Below are 12,085 nucleotides of genomic sequence, written 5' to 3' on the forward strand. Positions count from 1 at the left end.
TCCTCCCAATATTCACTCTCAATGTTTAGTTACTTGTGACATTATATGTAATATCGTATTTCCTTGTTTCTTCTTCCAATAGTTCTCTGTCACTTATGGGAGATGGACAAACAATGAGCGTAATGATTGATACCCAGGAAGACACCCCTGTACTTATTCCCAAGCCATGAACCCCTGGAATGTGATATTGCAATGTAACCCTAGAATATTAATTGGATACAGCAATGCCCATTTGAATTGGAATGGTCTTTCTTGCACATAAGGGAGACAAATCCAGTTCCTTCTTGACCCCAAAGCAGGTCTGTAATGTGATTCTGGTTCACAGGCCAGAACAACATGATGCCAGCTGAAAGGTTGAGAAGCGTCCATCTTTCTGCTCCTGGGAGTGAAAAAGTTTCGGGCTCAGAGAGACTGGTGGGCAGTGCCATAAAAATTCCTTCACTTTTGGCAACCTTTAAAAGTCCTGTTATCAAAGCATAAGGAAATAAGAATGACCCAGGAAACCTCCAACACAAATAAATGGCTTGTGTCTGTCTGTTAATCCTCAGGACAAGACAGCAGGGAGGTTAGAGGCCAAGCACTCCTTTTGTTGTGAATGTGTGTTATAACCTGTAAATTCTGACTTTTAACAAAGTTTCTATTTTTCTTTAATTAATTGCTAAGGCCATCAAAGTCAGCCAGTCCCCTGACCACTTGATGGATGCCCATCCATGGTTGACACTAAGAGAGAAATCTATCACTTTTGGGGAGCTTCAAAGGAACCAGTTTTGGGAAAAACAAGGCCATAAAGTCATTTGGCCAGTGTAATTAAAATGCCTATGTTGGGGTATGGATCTATGATACGAATGGTCTCTGATTGGATATTACACATATGACACCCCGACTTTCCATTGGTGTGACACTCTGCCCCCTCATTGGGTAGCGGAATTGAGTGATGTGACGTAATTTACCCTAGAAAACAGACAACCCAACCTGTCAGGTTAGGGAAAAAGCACGGGAAAAGAGCACAGGAAAAAAAAGCGTAGGGCAGCACAGCGAGAAGCGTGGGAAGAAAGGGAAAAAGGGAATCCCTTCATCCTCTCCTTCCCCCACCCCCTTCCTACCCTCACCCCCCTCCTCTCAAGAGAAATCTCCCTCCAGAAGCCTTGCAATTTCCTCTGACTGAGTCTACCCTGCAAAGATCTAGGTATTGTATCACCCTCCCCCATCCTGCTTATTCAGCTAACTTCTTGTATTCCTCTTGTATGCTTGAAATTGTTGGATTGGGATGTAACTATTTGAAACCTATGCTATAATAAAATCCATTATTAACCAAAGGATTTTCAGTGGTCTATCTCCGTAGACAAAGACATAGATCCCATACACCTCACCTCTCGTAGGCCTACCATTTTGAGCTAAGAAATATTAATATTCCCCAATAAAAAGTTGTTTGAGGTGTAACATGATGTCATATCACACATCTCCTGAAATTTAACTAAAGGGAACAGGTATTTGGCTTCTGGTAACATTATCAGCCTTCTTGTAATGTGTAATTTAGGCCAATAAGACACTCAGTTGAATCTATGAAACACAGGTGCTCCATTTTATCTTCTTAAAAGTATAAACGTATTCTTTAATGTGCATAGTATATTGTGTAATGTCAGAGTTTGGAATTCGATTCTTTATAATGAGATTGCTATATGGATACATAACAAAGAAGGCACATTTGGCCCTTGAATTATGTAGTGTGTGTATGTCATGTAGAGTTGTCAAACATATGATCTGTGGACTGCATCCAGCACCTGCAGGGCTCCAATCAGGTCCACAAACAACTTACAATGAAGCTCAAGACAATTCATCCTCCTAAATTGAGATCTAGGTTTTGTCTCTCATTATTACCAATGTCTGCTATTGTAATTTGGCATCTGAAATCACTTCACTGTGTGCTGCTTCCTAATTCATGTTCCTCCTTCCTGTTTCCAGCATCAGAGCTGGCTATTGCCAAGTCTCCTATTTCCTGCTTTGCAGAGGGAGAAAGAAAACTAAGCCCCCCCCTTCCCTGATTGGCTGAGGGCTTCTTCACCTCCTCTTCCTCCTGTGCGGGGGGAGGGGGAAGAAAAGAGCCAGAGAGAGAGAGAGTCTTGTAGTACTTTAAAGAAATCCAAAACAGTGTTTTATTTCAGGATAAGCTTTTGATTTGATTTGATTTATTAGATTTATATCCCGCCCTCCCCGCCGAAGCAGGCTCAGGGCGGCTCACAAGAATAAAATCACAATAAACATTAATTATGCATTTTAAAATAATACAATATTCAATAATATAGCTAGGATTATTAATTTCCAATGGTGTTCAGTGCTTTTAGGTATCCTTTGTATTACAATGACAGGAATTCAGTCGAAGGCTAGCTGGAATAATACTGTCTTGCAAGTCTTACGAAACTGCACACTTCTTCAGACAGAGAGAGGAAGGGGCGAGGGGAAGGGAGGGAAAGAAAGAACCAGAGAAAGCATGCCAGAGAGAAAGAAAGACAGAGACTGTTTTGTAGCACTTTTAAGAAGACCACCAAATGTTATTCCAAATGTGTTTGTGTGCTTGAAGACTTCTTCAGAGAAAGAGGGAGGGAAATAAAGAGCCAGAGAGAGAGATGGGGTTCCATGACACTTGGAGAAATCCCTCTTTCTAGTTCTAACAGATGAGAGGAGGGGAAAAGAACCTTAAGAGCACTGCTTGCTTTCTTTATTAGCGAAAGGGAGTGAGAGTCCAGTAACCTTTTAACAACTAACAACATTTGTGGCAGGGCATGAAGATATTGGAAGAAGATATTGGATTTATATCCCGCCCTCCACTCCGAAGAGTCTCAGAGCGACTCACAATCTCCTTTACCTTCCTTCTCCACAACAGACACCCTGTGAGGTAGGTGGGGCTGGAGAGGGCTCACACAGCAGCTGCCCTTTCAAGGACAACCTATGCCAGAGCTGTGGCTGACCCAAGGCCATGCTAGCAGGTGCAAGTGGAGGAGTGGGGAATCAAACCCGGTTCTCCCAGATAAGAGTCCGCACACTTAACCACTACACCAAACTGGCTCTCCATGAGCTTTCATGAGCTCACTTCTTCAGATATAGCTAGAATTTGACTCCATCTGTCCTTATATCTTGGAGAGTGAAGTGATTTCAGATGCCAAATAATAGCAGCCATAGGTCTCAGTTCAGGAGGATGCATTGTCTTGAGCTTCATTGTAATTTGCAATTCAGCAGTCTCTCTAATCTCCCTTTGAAATTCCTTTGTAAGAGAATTGCTACTCTTAGGTCAGCAGCTGAAAGTCCTGGAAGGTTAAAATGTTCTCCCACTGGTTTTTTGAATGTTGTGGTTAGGGTTGCCAAGTCCAATTCAAGAAATATCTGGGGACTTTGGGGTGGAGCCAGGAGACTTTGGGGTGGAGCCAGAAGACATTGGGGCAGAGCCAGGAACAAGGGTGTGACAAGCATAATCGAACTCCAAGGGAGTTCTGGCCATCACATTTAGAGGGACAGCACACTTTTTAAAATGTCTTCCTTCCATAGGAAATAATGAAGGATAGGGGCACCTTATTTTGGGGCTCATAGAATTAGACCCCCTGGTCCAATTGTTTTGAAACTTAGGGAGTCCTTTGGGGAGAGGCACTAGATACTATACTGAAAATTTGGTGTCTCTACCTCAAAAACAGCTCCCCCAGAGCCCCTGAAACCTCCAGATCAATTCCCCATTATATCCTATGAGAATCGATCTCCACATAGGAAATAATGAAGTGCTCAGCAGACATTTCCCTCCCCCCACCACCACGTTTCTGGCAACTCTGAAGCGAGGGATTGGCCTCTCTACTCACGAGTTGCTGCCAGCTTTTTCAAAGATACACAGACACATCATCCCAAGAGGAAGCCTTTCAATCGGAGACTGAAGCCTCCGGAGGTGGAAAGGCACATGGTCCTCTGGGGGTGGGGCTTCCCCTGCCAGCCAGCTGGCTGGGGGCGGGAAGGAGCCTGGGAAAGCGGAAGAACCCCCACTGGGACCTGGGGATTGGCAAGCCTAGTTGTGGTTTCTAATAGCAGCAGAAAGAGTAAGGGTGCATTTACACTACACTAAATAATGTATTTTGCAACTGGATTTTCACGGTTAAAGAACAGCAAAAATCCAGTTGCAAAATGCATTATTTAATGTAGTGTGAATGCATCCTCAGAGTCCAGTAGCACCTAAAATGCTAACAAAATTTGTAATAGTGAGTCACTTTTTGTGAGTCACTACTCATTTGTTCAGGCATATTTCCATTTATTCTTTGCATCCTCCTATACCAAATATCCTGTCTCATTACCAATGCTGATAGCTCCATGCCTACTACCCCTCTGCATATCACACCTAATCCAATCATGCCTGCTATTGCCGTTCAGCATCTGAAACCATCTTTGTAAAGTTTATATCTTTGGTACCTCATGTTACATTTTATGGCACGCATGGCCTGGCCCGACAGTGACATTTAGGTCAGATCCGTCCCTCATAACAAATGAGTTTGACACCCCTGTATAGTGTATATACCTGTTCAAAAACAGGAGAGGCAACTTTTCCTTTCCTATATTATGTGGTACAAATGTTCATCCTTTGTACTTGTGGCTCATTGCATACCCATATGATTTTTATAATAACAAACAGTTCATAGCTGACAATCAAAGCTACATTATCCCGAACTGCTGCTGATAAGGTGAAAGTAGATGCTCTTAGGTACTGCATCTGTGCAAACAGTTGATTCTTTGTATAATGAGATGTTATTTTTAGCCTGTCTCCATCTCAGGAGCTCAAGACAAGTGACAGTGTTTTATACAATAATCTTAGATATAAACTACGGAAGACAACACCCACTTCACATAAAATATTGGTAGATGAAACATGTATCTATGATGGCTTAACCCACACAATGTAAAGGGTGCTCATATGAGGTCTTTCTCTTTGATGGTAGTAAACATGGTGAAGCTTTTAAAAGTTCTTTCTGCGGACGTGCGTGGTGCTGTCATGCAAGGCATTTTTAGTGGCATGAAAATGAGGTGATGGACAGCTTTCCTTGTCAAACTTCAGCTTGTTATACAGCTGTTAAAGGGACAAGCTCTCTAGCAGGGAAAGGTAGCAATTACTGTACTATCAGAAGTTATCTTGCAAAAAAAATGGTTCTGTGATTTATTTGTTAGATTTGTACCCCAACCTTCAATCAATGTTACTTCTCATGCTCAGTTACAATTCCAATTTTTAACAGACTGTTCAAATAATTTAAAGCAGCCTGCAAAGGACTGCCTGATTGATGTAGTGTGGCAGAGTTTTGCTTTTGGAGAAAAGTGAATCCTTGCCTCTTGTTGGAGAGGTGCCATTTTTCGTTGGTTGATGCATGGAAGCTGGGAGGAGTTGATTAAGGCATGGCATCTCCGCTCTCCTTCCAATCCTGAAGCATTCTGCTGTTGTCCTTTAAAAGAAAAAAGTTTCCCCTGTATCCAGTGGCTACAACTACTGCTACTTAATACAATTTTTTTTTTTACTTATTTAAAGCATTTACATCCTGTGCACTCTACAAACAGCTCCTGAGAAGGCTCACCAAATCAAATTAAAAGGGGGAAAAAATCAATAAAAACCCAACATTTAAAGTAATAAATCTTTTTTATATGGATTTATATCTAACTCGCTCTGTAGAAAGAGAACCTTTACATATAGGCTGTGTTGATTCAGGCAGCTATGCCCCATCTTGCAGCCACAAGAGCTGAAACAGATCCCATAAACTTTGATTCAGTTGGTCTCTGGTGACATCATGGGACTGATCTGTTGTGGCCCCAGTCTGAGTAGGCAATAATAATCCTGATGAATTCATCATAAGGTAGTTTCATGAATCCATGTGTTCATGTATCCATGCATTCCTTGTTGTATGGATAGCTTGTTGGTGGTGATGCTTCTAAGAACCTCAACCCTCATTTTTGTTGTGGTTTTGTTTTCCCATTTTGTACATGTGTACACTTCAGTGTGGGCCTAGGATTGATAGAAGAAGCCTGAATTCAATTTATATCAAAGGGCAGTGAGTCATGTCAATGTTGGGAAGGAATGCAGAGCAACTCCTCTTTCAATCAGGCAAAAACCTAGCTTAAATTACTCAAGTCATTTCCCCCAAGGACTTCGGAGCCTTTTCACAGATAACACTGGACTTCAGAGAAAATACCGGAACCCCCACCTTCTTTTAATGTCAACTATCAGAGCTACTTCCAATTTTTTCTTGGGGGTGAATGGAAGATTTCTGGGATGGCCACAAACTGTAAATTTGCACCTAATCTGTCCAATTTATTTATGAACACCACTTTCTTCTTAATACCAATAACATCTATCATTATATATAAACATTACCTTGATTATAACTTTTTGCTTTGGAAGGGTTCAGCACAATTGCTATTAGGATTCAAACAGTTCATTAATAGTGTACAAGAAACTATTAAATTTGAGATGAACTATGAGCAAAAGGATTATTTTTTTAAAATGTTGAAATTAAGAGGGTGGATAATAAAATTGAAACAGATACTTACAGAAAACCTACACATGCAAAATTATAGCTTCCATCCTCTACATTTTAAAAATAACTTGCCTTATTCCACAATGCTGAGGATTAGAATAAATTGTAGCCAATATTCTGACTTTGTCAAAGAAGCCAAACTGCTTATGGGTCAGTTTAAAGATAGGGGATACTCCACCAGAATTGTGAAACAGGCTTTCCACAAAGCTAAAAATACTAGCATGGAGCGTGGTGACTAAAACTAAACAGAGTCTAACTGAGAGAATAATTATTCTATTGATTTAGGACACAAGATCAGTTCAATTGAGTAATATTATTAGAAAACATTGACACCTCTTATCTAATATTCCCTATTGTCATTCTGCTCCTCTCTTTTCCTATCACAGATCTAAGATTCTAAGGACATGCTTGTTAGAAGCAGTTTAAACATCTTTTCCTGTTAAACAGATGGGATTGGATGGCAGGACTAAACCGGTAGGGAATTTCCCCTGCGGTAGGTGCTCTGTCTGTGATCTGTTACTATGCTCTGATTGTTGTTATGACTCTGCTAAACAAACAAACAAAAAATACTCAATTAGAGCCTTCTTTAATTGTAATTCAAAACCAATCATCTATGTCATAAAATGTTGCTGTGACTTTAACTATATGGGGTGTACATTTAGACCTGTTAAAATTAGACTTGGGGAGGGTAGAAGTTGCATTCATTTTAGGAGGAAAAGTGTTCGGTTGGTTGACTACTTCACAGTCTTCAGCCACAGTGAGAGACATCTGCATTTCTTTGTTCTGGAGCAAGTCCAAGCAAGCAATCTTCAGCTGGCACAATGACTGAAAGCCAGAGAAACATCCTGGATTCATTCTTTGAAGACTTTTTGTAGCTGGTTTTGGACTTTTTGGGTTACCCCAGCCTTATGGTTGGCCCCTCATCTTGCTGATCTCAACTCTTTACTCTATAGACCTGCTACTGCACTTCCCTCTCCCTACCTGATCAATTTCAGCTCTTGAAGTAGCCTCTGCTGTAGAAGACAACCTCCCCCCTTTTCCTCCAACTTCTCTTCAGGGATAGGCTCATATTCCTTGTCTTTTACAGGTTTGTTCCCTCTTATAGACAGGCAGGTTCTCTAGTGAAAGTTTTTATGCTTTATTTGCTGTTCTGCATTTTGCCATTCTGTAGCTTTCATTTTGCTCTACCATACTGCATAATATTGGTTTCTGTTTTGAGTATTTTGATTGTTTGATATTTTTTCAGTCTCTCTCCCCACCCCCACCCCTTTTTTCCAAGTGTTGATATGAATCTAGATCTCGATATACACAGGCTTAAGATCCCAGTTACCAAGTACCTCAAATACACGTTTGTTCCATGCTATCAAGGAGAACCTTTGCATGTTTCAGTTCTGACACATGTATACCAATTAGGTAACAGAAATCATTATTGGTGGATGCTTAGAAATTACAGAACTGCGGAAGCTGAAGAAAATTGTAATTTTCTTGATCTTCTAGTGCTATTTATTGGGCTCAAACTGATGAAAACTACAATTTCCTTTGTATCAACTACAACTGCAACATCATGCTGGCAAAAACTAGGAAGTAGGCTTATCCTCTGTTTCACTCCCCACAGCAGGATAAAATTTGTGATTTGGGGAGAGAGGAACTAGTTGGTATGTGTTTTATGATGCCCCACTGAACATTCAGAAATACCCATTAAACTTTTTTAACAGTTCAACAGGGACGCTCACAAAAATGTGAATGGCTTGGAGTCATGTACAAGTGTATGCACATCACTAATTACGATTTGCTACATGAGAATCTGGATAGTATGGGAAGTATAGAAGTGTAAATGTAGGGAAATAAAACTAGACTCAGGTTTTAATTAAACCAAGTCATGTACTGGTATTAAAAGAACAAGATGTGTATCAGTTCTTCTGCTTTCAATTCTGGTTTCTGCCTGAAATCCAATTTTAATTCCCGCAGAAGTATGTTTTGGGATCTCCCAGAGGCACCTCTAGTTCAAAAGGAGATGACTTTGGTCAGATTGTATTCACTTGGGAGTGACCCGAGGTTATTGTCATTTTAAGAGACATCTTTATGTAATAGCTGCTTAGGGCATGATGAGCCGACATTGACTCCCTCTGCAGTACAGTTTGTAGATTGTTTAAAGAAAGCATGTGTTCTGATTGCTGGCAAATGACCACGGCAGCAGCACATATTACAGATAACAAGACAATGATCAAATCCATTTGGCATTGTTGAAAATAGGAAACAGTCTTTTACATTTCTAGTGCAACAGATGCTATATGGGATTCGTGTTTTCATTTTCTTTTCCACAGTAGTACTTGCATGCAAAACGGATACTCCCTGTCACACTATCTAAAAATGCTAATGCAAACCATAAGTGTTGAGGCTGAGAGCAGTGCTGTAGAAACTCAAGTGCCAGACATAATTGGAAAGATATAATTAAGAGCAGCAATGAACAATGAGTATCTTGTCAGCAATTCTTTCCCACAAGTAGTATAGTAGTAGTAGGAACAACAACAACAACAACCTTGCTTGCTGACTGTTGATGCAATGGATTGCTGGAGGTGCTTATCCTGGCTGGATAAGGACTGTAGCTTGGGTCTAGTCCAAGCAAGATCTGAGCTGAGAAATTGGACAGAAATGAACGAGAAAGAAGGTGGCGAAAAGAAAACCTGGCAGGAAACATCAAGAAGGGACATACAGTAGACACCTAAAATAATTCTTGGGAATCATTTAGACAAGGCCTTGATCTACCTGTTGCCTAGGCAAAGACCTAAAATGCTTCCAAAAACATTTCTTGTCAGGCTAGATTAGACAGCACCCATGAGTTTTTGAAAGAAATATTGTCACATTGTTAGCCCATCCTTTCTTCAAGAAGATCATGGTATCAAATACCATCTTCAATCCTCAGTTTTTGTTCCACAAGAGCTCTGTGAGCTATGTTATTCTAAGAGATGTATGGTGTAATGTCCGAGGTCACCTGGTCTGTTCCCTGGACAAGTTGGGACTTGAAGCTGGATTTTCCCAATCTCAATCCAGCACTGTATTCACTATAGTGCAGGGGTGGCCAAACTTGCTTAATGTAAGAGCCACATAGAATAAACATCATATGTTTGAGAGCCACAAGACATGAACATCAGATATTTGAGAGCCACAAGACAGGAAGGAAGGCAGGAAGGGAGGCAGGCAGGCAAATAGATGCAGGAGGGAGAGGTGGAAAGAAAGCAATTTTAACTTTAAATGCATTCTCCAAGCTGCTGGCTGGCTTGAACAAGTGATTTAAAGGGAGAAATGCCTTCTCCAAGCTGGCTAAGGAGGTGGTGGGGGCTTTGAGAGCCACACAATATGTGTGAAAGAGCCACATGTGGCTCCTGAGCCACAGTTTGGCCACCCCTGCTATAGTGGAAAGCAGAGCTATGTTGTTTGAGGTTGGAATTATGATACTGACCTTGCACAAAAAGCTTAATCTGTGAATGAGAACAACATGTCTTTGAAAACAGATCACTGAAGAAGTACACTATCTGAGACCCAAGCGGCCCCTTGTTCATGGTATGTCAATGCCAAAGCTATCAGTTTTCCTATAATGTGCGGAAGGCCTCTGTGAAAGGCCTTTTGTTGAAAGTATTATAATGTTTCATGTTTCTGTTTTTGTTCTGCAGGTGCATTTGTTGTAGTTTGTTGGTAGATATTCTCTCTGGGTGTATTTTCTCTGGTTGCTCTTGAAGTCGATGACTATGATGTTCTCAGCTTGTGGTATACACAACACTGATCAGTACAATGTTATTTTTTACAGAATTGAACAAGTACTTTCAATTAAGAAGGCAGACCGCTGAGATCCCTTGCCTTTCATTTGCATTTCATTCTCATATATTTATTTCTACAACATTTTCATTAATTTTTACTTCAATTATGTTGTTGCATAGCCATATCTATCATAGTCCCATGTTTCACTCACAACTGAACCCCTGATTGGTTGGTGTAATCCATGTGACTGTTCCTGAAAGGCAGTAATTAGGAGAGGGGGAGGGTATGTTGCTGAATCTACACCAGATTGGGTATACAATGGCAGCAAATAGGTGGTTTCTCCATCAGCTCAGTACTATCTGAGCTTGTTCCAGTTACCAACCACTGGCCAACCACCTAATGTAATGTTGAATGCTACCGTGTGCACAGCCACAAAAGCTGGATATCAACTCAAGATGGATTCCATTTTAAATGATAAACCACCTAATGTAATGATGAATGCTACCGTGTGCACAGCCATAAAAGCTGGATATCAATTCAAGATGGATTCCATTTTAAATGCTAAAACTCTCAGCAATTTTAGAGCATGGGGATCAGCTTGAAGAGAAAAAATGGACATTGCAAGCAGTGGAGGTTTGATTTTAGAACATGTTCTTTACAAGGTTCTTAGCATCACTTGAGTTAATCTGATCAAGCTTGCCGAGCCTCAGGTCATCTATTTTGGAACAAAACCAGATTTCAGTTAGTCAAAAATCTGTACTTTGTATCAGTGACAGCTTCCCAAAGTGTCAAGACTGCTGGAAGTAATACTAAGTGAATTGTGAAGATCAGCTGGTTCTCTTTCTATATTAGGGGTGACCAACAGTAACTCTTCAGATGTTTTATGCCTACAACTCCCATCAGCCCCAGCCAGCATGGCCAATGGCTGGGACTGATGGGAGTTGTAGGCAAAAAACATCTGGAGAGCTACTGTTGGCTGCTCCTGTTCTATATCTTTATATAAATCCCCTGGTCATCTGGAAGAGGTTCTGAAGAACTGTTTTGCTGCTGTGGTAAATTGGCTAAGAGTGAACAAATTGAAATGAAACTCTGAAAAGACAGAGGTTACACTGGCTGAGTGGGCAGAGAACTTGAAGGACATTGTGCTCCTCACTTTTGAAGTTCAGTTGACCTTCGCTGACTCAGCAAGTTATTCCAGACCCCACTTTATTACTGAGCAAGTTAGCACAGTTGCAACTTTCTTCCAACTCAGCCTAGCTTAAAAAATGATTCCTTTCCTTGATACAGCTGATCTGGCCACCTAGATCTTTGCAACAGTAAAATTGAGTCTAGACTACGGCAATTCAGTGTACATTGCTCTTTCCTCAAAGTCAATTTGGAAATTCCAGTTGGTGCAGATTGCAAGACTCAGCTATTATCAGGAGCTAGATGCAGCATGCATATTACTCCCATCCTTCAGGCATTTATTGGCCCCCATCAGTTACTTGGCTATCAACATGTTGGTTCTACAATCCTAATCCTATTGCATTGCATATTGACATTCCTATTCCATCAATGGAAGGAAGGAAGGAAGGAAGGAAGGAAGGAAGGAAGGAAGGAAGGAAGGAAGGAAGGAAGGAAGGAAGGAAGGAAGGAAGGAAGGACCTCAGATAGTGAAAATCAGTAATGGCCTCTACTTCAAGTAGTTTCTTAAGATTCTTTTATTTGAAAAATACCTTTAAAAAATAATGTTGGTTTGTTTGTTTAGATATTTACATTTCCCCTTCCCCCCAATGGAGACCCAA

This window comes from Heteronotia binoei, chromosome 4, assembly GCF_032191835.1.
Source record: "Heteronotia binoei isolate CCM8104 ecotype False Entrance Well chromosome 4, APGP_CSIRO_Hbin_v1, whole genome shotgun sequence".
NCBI classification, from domain to species: Eukaryota; Metazoa; Chordata; class Lepidosauria; order Squamata; family Gekkonidae; genus Heteronotia; species Heteronotia binoei.